Consider the following 8,031-nt stretch of genomic DNA (forward strand, 5'->3'; position numbering starts at 1 on the left):
GGATATATTAAAGGGTATGGGTGGAATATAGTGCAATATCTGAAACGATTATTTGATTACTGTTTGCATGAAGGAGCGATACCAAACGAATGGAGAGTTGCAGTAGTACTTTTTAGTGTACAAGGGAAAGTATTACAAACATGAAGCGGATAATTACAGGCTAGTCAGCTTGACATGTGTTGTTAGCAATATCTGGGAAAGCATTCTTTCTGATTATATTAGATACGTTTGCGAAATTACTAACTGGTTTGATAGATGACAGTTCGAGTTTACGAAAGGTTATTCCAGTGAAGCTGAACTTGTAGGATTCCAGCAAATAGCAGGTATTTTAAATTCAGGAGGTCAAAAGGACTGTATCACTATTGATTATCCAAGGCTTTTGATAGGGTATATCATGGGGGATTACTGGCGAAAATGAGGGTTTTCTTATATGAGTACAGAACTGGAATCACAGATAAGGCTATTTGCGGATGATGATGTACTGTATAGAGCAACAACGCATTGACAGTAAACAATACTGTTGTCTGCAGTTTGGTTGTAACGTATTTCTTCTGTGACCGGTTACAACTGAAATGAAAACCTACAACCTGTTTTCCAGTCATTGACCGGGTCAGGAATGGGATGAATGAAGCAGATATTACGATGGGGTCGCCACTCCCAAAGTGATTTATGAATGACTGATAAATGCTATGAAATGATAATGGAGAGTGTTGCTGGAATGAAAGATGACACGGAAAACCGGAATACCCGGAGGAAAACCTGTTCCGCTTCCGCTTTGTCCAGCACAAATCTCACATGGAGTGACCAGGATTTGAACCACGGTATCCAGCGGTGAGAGGCCGACGCGCTGCCGTCTGAGCCACGGAGGCTCACTCAGTTACAACTACCCTGTGTAATAATGAAACTCTTCAAGGCCGTCTATCAAGAGCGCATGTGATAAAACAGTATAACATCCTCGTTTGTTGTATGAATTAAACGTTCAGCGACGAAGATGAGCGATTTTTCAACTATTTACTTCGTTTTCCCGAATTTACCTCAAAAGTTACAATACTTTAGTAAGTTCACCGCATCTTTTCGTCAGCTATTTTCTAAGAAAAGAAGCGGATAATTTTAGTACCCGATATAGACGCAACTCACCCTCCTTCTTTCCGGCATAACAGAAAATGAATTCGCCAACACCGGCATCTTTCTTAGTCACTTTGCTAATTGGGGTGGCATGTCAATCACATTTATGGCTTCTTAAATCCGAAGAATCTTTCTTTGCAAAATCAATACTGGCAACATCTTTTGAATGTGCCAAGTACATAACCTATTTCTCTCTTCAATTAAGACTCGAAATCAGGAATCCGAACATCGTGTGCTGTGCAACAGCGTTAATCCCATTCAGTGCATGCGCCAAACGTGAGCTCTACAGAGGAATGGCCTCAAGAATAGATATCTTCTTTTGTACTTTTGAAATGCTTAAACTTCTCAATGGGTCCAGCTTTTCTCATTTGTGTACATGAAAAGGAAGCAGATACGTAATTAGATTGGCGAAGAAAGGTTCCATCTTTCGGGAAAAATATCGTAATTATGCTCGAATTTTTATGGGAATTAATACAACACGCCCATTCCACGATTCAGGTCGTCGTTTTATAAAAAAATACAGAATATTTTATTTCATTACACCTGTTCTGTATTCTCTGGCTCTTTTACTTTGCATTTTACAAAAGAAAACATGACAGATTGTTTTTTTTTTTTGCAAATTGGCTTTTCATCGCACCGACACAGATGGGTCTTATGGCGACAAAGGGATAGGAAAGGCCTAGGATTGGGAAGAAAGCGGCCGTGGCCTTAAGGTACAGCCACAGCATTTGCCTGGTGTGAAAATGGGAAACCACGGAAAACCATCTTCAGGGCTGCCGACAGTGGGATTTGAACCCACTATCTCCCGGATGCAAGCTCACAGCTGCGCGCCCCTAACAGCACCCGGTCATGATATTTCAAGTACTTTTTGAATTTCGGAAGTACGACAGTATCTACAGTGATCACTACGTTAACATGAGTACACGAGTACTGGAAGTGTGACAGTTCTAATGTACAAGCACAAGTACATTATCTTGGCTAATTAATATATATCTTGCTAATAGGAGTGCTTTTAGATGCGTTTAGGCCGAGTTTAATCGACAGCGTTCGTCCCCAAACGCTGCTTGTTACATTCGTAACTTAAAGGAACTACACGACGTGTGTATTGAACGAGTGTATAATTTTGAAACGGCAAGACAAGTACATATTTTATTGTAAAAGCCCTTAGCACCGGGTGATGTATACAAAGTTTGATGCCGATTCTTTCGAATAAGAATCAGCCTAGTTTTTATGCAACGGGGTGCAGTGTGAAGCCATGGGGATGCTGGCGATGGGGTTTTGGAACCTACCATCACCCGATTAGGAAACTTACAGATTTCGTGTTCTATAATGTATGGGGAACTACTACTTTTTCTACCGCTTTTCCGCGAACTGTGGTGCACATGTGGATTTGCCCTGTTTTACGGCCGGATGCCCTTCATGATTCCAACCCTGTATGGAGGGATGTAATCACTATTGCATGTTTCCGTGGTGGTTCGTAGTGTAGTGTGTTGTCTGAATATGAAGAGGAAAGTTTTGGGACAAACACCAGATTGAAATCGGGAATCGAACCCGGGACCCTCTGAACTTAAGGCCTTCAACGGTGGCCATTCAGCCAATGAGTCGGTCTATCATGTATGGGAACTAATAGCCAGAAAGTCAGTTTTAGGCTCCTGAAAGAACTGTTCGACCATGTTTCAGTTAAATGTGTTTCTTCTCTTCCTGTTCGGATTGTTGATGGTGGGTAGTACCGAAGAAGTTGACAGACACTTGCACGGATATGGAATGTGTTGACGTTTGCACGGAACGCCAAAGATTCGCGGAAATTACTAACCATGGGTAAGTCAGACAATGACACTTGCACGGAGGACCAAGGGAGGGGAATACTCACGTGATGGATGGATAGATAGATAGATAGGTAGATGAATGGATATAGAAGCCTTTAGTGTTCATAGCTGCAGTTGATATCTCGTGTTCCATGTTGAAGTGGTGATCATTTTTCTACAGGTATGGAGTTCACAAAGACCACCAAGCGAAACCTTTGCTGATTTGCAAGGGACATCAGTACATTGTGGACTATACCAATAAATATATACCTACTTATTACCGCGTAGATTTCAAGAAAAGTAAATGTAAATGAATAATTTACGGTTTTCGGGGACGCCGGGGTGCCAAAATGTTATCCCCCTGGAGTACTTTTAGTTGCACCTTCAAATACCATCGGACTGAGCCAGGATCTAACCTGCCAAGTTGGGCTCAGAAAGCCAGTGCCTTAACTGTCTGAGCTACTCAGATATTTCTAGGCGAGGGTGTGTAGGAAAGAGTATGATCTCAACAATTTACGCAGAGGTACTAAGCCAGCTCTTCAGTCGAGGCTATGAGAAGTACTATTCGTGTCTATTAATACCGGAATATGTGAAAATCGAGGCCCCGTGCAAATGTCGCCAACCAACGTCTGACTCACCAAGTAGTTAGATAGTGAAGGGCTCTGTGCAAGTATTCTAACCCCAGTACCGAACTGGCCCGACGGTCAAAACATTCCAAACTTATTTTTGTTCCATAACGAAAGGTCGCGGTTGAACTGGTCGGACTGGTAGTAGGTACATAGAGGGAGGCATTCCCTAATGGGTTACCCCCCCCCCCCCCCAAGGGCTCAACAACTGCTTCATTTTTTTAGACTCGCTCAGTCTCAGTGCAGTAGAATAGAACGATGTTTTCCATGCTGAGTGAGAGGAGCTTTAATTAGTCGTTTTTGAGGATTTAAATATTCAAAAGCTGTGATCCTAACCTAACCTAAAGGTCACTACATATATACGTTATTTGACATGGCCTATATGCCGCTACATACATTTACTATATCGTCCTGTGTCATTTTATTGGGGCAGTTGGTATAATATATGAGCGGACGAAAAGGCTTCTTAGATCCTGGTTTTGATATTTTTATCGTCGGACCAGTTCGATCCCACTAATTGCTTGATCTCCAAATTCCTATAATCATCGGTCCAATTCGACAACACCCGTTGATCGTCAGATTCTTTGTGATATTACTTTCAAGTTGATAAAACGTATTAATTTATTACGGTGACGACACTTTTTAATTCTGCGATCTAGCCAGGTGTTGAGATATTATTCTCTTTTCGGTGACTGAATTTCTGCTCTTAGTTCCGATCACGTGGCTCCTCCGGCAAGTCGGCGGAGGTTAATTTAACCGAAACATCAGTAATAAAATCATAATCTTCTGAAGTGAGTTACAGGTTACATTTGAAATTCCAAATCAGATAATCGTTTAGACTTTCTTAGAGCTTCATGTCAGAACAAACTCACGTTCTTCTTCATTGGTGTCCTTAGAATCCATAACTTTCTGTTGATACAATCGCTTGGGCTCCTCAGTCGACCAGCGCATGATCAATTTCAGAATTAATTTTGGGCAAGTGGTCAATTTAAACAGTGTAAAAAATCTGTAAAACAGTAACGTAATTCCTAAGTATACAGCAAAGTTTAAATTAGTTGATGAATAATTATTTTTGAATGCTCAAAGACATTTTTAGTTATAGTATTTAGCTTGTGGTACAAGTTATGACCCGCAGAAATTGAGGAAGAAAGAATATGATGGAAACGCCATGAATTATTTACAGAAAAGATTAAAGGGTACAACACAAAGGAGAAAGAAAAATACAAATTCAGAAATGAAACATAACCTAAATTAACAGACGAAGAGCGTGTCCAGTTGTTGGTCGATCGACCTGGAGATATCTCATTGTCTGCACCATCGCAGAGCCCAATTTCGGGCGGGGGCTGCACACAGTCGAAGATCGATCTCCATTCATTGAGGCCTTTTGCAATCCGTTCTTCATACCATTTTCGCAATCCAGAATGATTTTCTTTCATCAGTTATTGAGCCAGGATTTCAGTCGGCTCAAAGGTATAAGTCCGTAATGCATATATTCATTTATTTATTTATTTATTTATTTATTTATTTATTTATTTATTTATTTATTTGGATTAATTTCCCTGGGCCTGAAGATGACTGCTTGACATTGTAACATCGTTGACGTAAGATTATTGTATTCTGTTTGACATCTCATATCTCTCGGGCACTTGCTTACTTAGCTGTCACACAATTTTGTGTATCTTGTTTCTTTTTCTTTTCAGTTATGTGCATAATTTATTTCATATTCTATTGTTATACAAGTAGTGTTCTTTTGCATTATTAATGCAACTGATAAGTCACGGAGAAATAATTTTCAGATTTTATCGCACGTTGATTGACCGAAAAGTTCTGTGCGAGAGTAGACACTCGGTTACGGTGTAGTAGTGCGTTGCAGATCAACAACAGCTCACGAGTGTCAATGCTCAGTTCAGTTCATAGCCAGTAGCCGAAAGAGTTCGTTTCAATGTCTCATACGAGTATTCAACAGATTGCTGCCGATTGATTTCTAGATAGAGATATTTCTATAAGCTGTCGACCTCACCCACAGTGTCCCAGCCGCTTCTTTTACTCGTACGTCTTGAAAAGCTTTGATGCTACTAGGGGAACGTACCCTTGTTGTCCGACTCCATGGCTAAGTGGTTAGCGTGCTGGCCTTTGGTGACTGGGGTCCCGGCAGGGTCGGGAATTTTAACCATAATTGGTTCATTTCGCTGGCACGGGGACTGGGTGTATGTGTCGCCTTCATCATCATTTCATCACCACCACCACCACCACCACCACGCGCAGGTCACCTACGGGAGTCAAATCAAAAGATCAGCATCTGGTGAGCCAAAGTTGTCCTCTGACACTCCTGGCACTAAAAAGCCGTACGCCATTTCATACCCTTGTTTACGATGTGACATTTAAAATCCTGGACATATTTCGACTGTTACCTCACTCCCCCCCCCCCCCCCCCCCCGGGCATACGTGAAGATCGCTGAAGAGTTGGGGAGGAGGGGGGAGGGGTGTTGAGAAGTCCTTTACTACTTTCTGGAAACGGCTGCCTTCTTAATAAGTCCAGGCCGGTGGATTCAATTTACCAAATGTTAACTGAAGAAGGAAATACCACTGACAGAAAGCGTGACCAACACATGCAAATAAGTTTATCTGATTCAGAAAGTGATGGAACCAACTAGAGGGAAGAATTTTCTAGATGTGGTGCTGCTGTAGATAAATTTAAGTGATGGATGGTATGTGATTACGAAGCTACTTTTGTCGTATTTTAAAATAAATGTGATAGAAAGGAAAGTTGTAAAAGTAGATCTATCAGCCAGTACCATATGGTCAAGAGATGAGGGATTTTCTACAAAGCAATTCTGATGTAAACTGCCTATTCGATGGATTTCAAAGCATCACGTGTGTGGAAACTAGTATGTATACTCTACCGCACAATATTTGATCACTACGTAAAATCGATGAAACCTCCACATTAGAGATCCACTTGTACAGTACTAGCTATAAAACGGAAACATACACTGACTGACAGTGACAATGCAACACCAAGGAGGAGTGGTTCGAAAGGGATGAAAGTTGGGGAAAAAAACAGAGACGGCACGGATGAATAATTGATGTTTATTTCAAACCGATATGCAGGTGACACAATGCGCACGGCATCGACTCAGTAGGATGTAGGACCACCGCGAGCGGTGATGCACGCAGAAACACGTCGAGGTACAGAGTCAATAAGAGTGCGGATGGTGTCCTGAGGGATGGTTCCCCATTCTCTGTCAACCATTTGCCACAGTTGGTCGTCCGTACGAGGCTGGGGCAGAGTTTGCAAACGGCGTCCAATGAGATCCCACACGTGTTCGATTGGTGAGAGATCCGGAGAGTACGCTGGCCACGGAAGCATCTGTACACCTCGTAGAGCCTGTTGGGAGATGCGAGCAGTGTGTGGGCGGGCATTATCCTGCTGAAACAGAGCATTGGGCAGCCCCTGAAGGTACGGGAGTGCCACCGGCCGCAGCACATGCTGCACGTAGCGGTGGGCATTTAACGTGCCTTGAATGCGCACTAGAGGTGATGTGGAATCATACGCAATAGCGCCCCAAACCATGATGCCGCGTTGTCTAGCGGTAGGGCGCTCCACAGTTACTGCCGGATTTGACCTTTCTCCACGCCGACGCCACACTCGTCTGCGGTGACTATCACTGACAGAACAGAAGCGTGACTCATCGGAGAACACGACGTTCCGCCATCCCCTCATCCAAGTCGCTCTAGCCCGGCACCATGCCAGGCGTGCACGTCTATGCTGTGGAGTCAATGGTAGTCTTCTGAGCGGACGCCGGGAGTGCAGGCCTCCTTCAGCCAATCGACGGGAAATTATTCTGGTCGATATTGGAACAGCCAGGGTGTCTTGCACATGCTGAAGAATGGCGGTTGACGTGGCGTGCGGGGCTGCCTCCGCTTGGCGGCGGATGCGCCGATCCTCGCGTGCTGACGTCACTCGGGCTGCGCCTGGACCCCTCGCACGTGCCACATGTCCCTGCGCCAACCATCTTCGCCACAGGCGCTGCACCGTGGACACATCCCTATGGGTATCGGCTGCGATTTGACGAAGCGACCAACCTGCCCTTCTCAGCCCGATCACCATACCCCTCGTAAAGTCGTCTGTCTGCTGGAAATGCCTCCGTTGACGGCGGCCTGGCATTCTTAGCTATACACGTGTCCTGTGGCACACGACAACACGTTCTACAATGACTGTCGGCTGAGAAATCACGGTACGAAGTAGGCCATTCGCCAACGCCGTGTCCCATTTATCGTTCGCTACGTGCGCAGCACAGCGGCGCATTTCACATCATGAGCATACCTCAGTGACGTCAGTCTACCCTGCAATTGGCATAGTTCTGACCACTCCTTCTTGGTGTTGCATTTGCTCTGTCAGTCAGTGTATTATTTTTGTATGGTATTGTAAAGAAATCTACCAGAAATGCAAGTCTGCATTTTATATCCTCCTT

This window comes from Anabrus simplex, chromosome 2 (assembly GCF_040414725.1).
Source record: "Anabrus simplex isolate iqAnaSimp1 chromosome 2, ASM4041472v1, whole genome shotgun sequence".
NCBI lineage: Eukaryota > Metazoa > Arthropoda > Insecta > Orthoptera > Tettigoniidae > Anabrus > Anabrus simplex.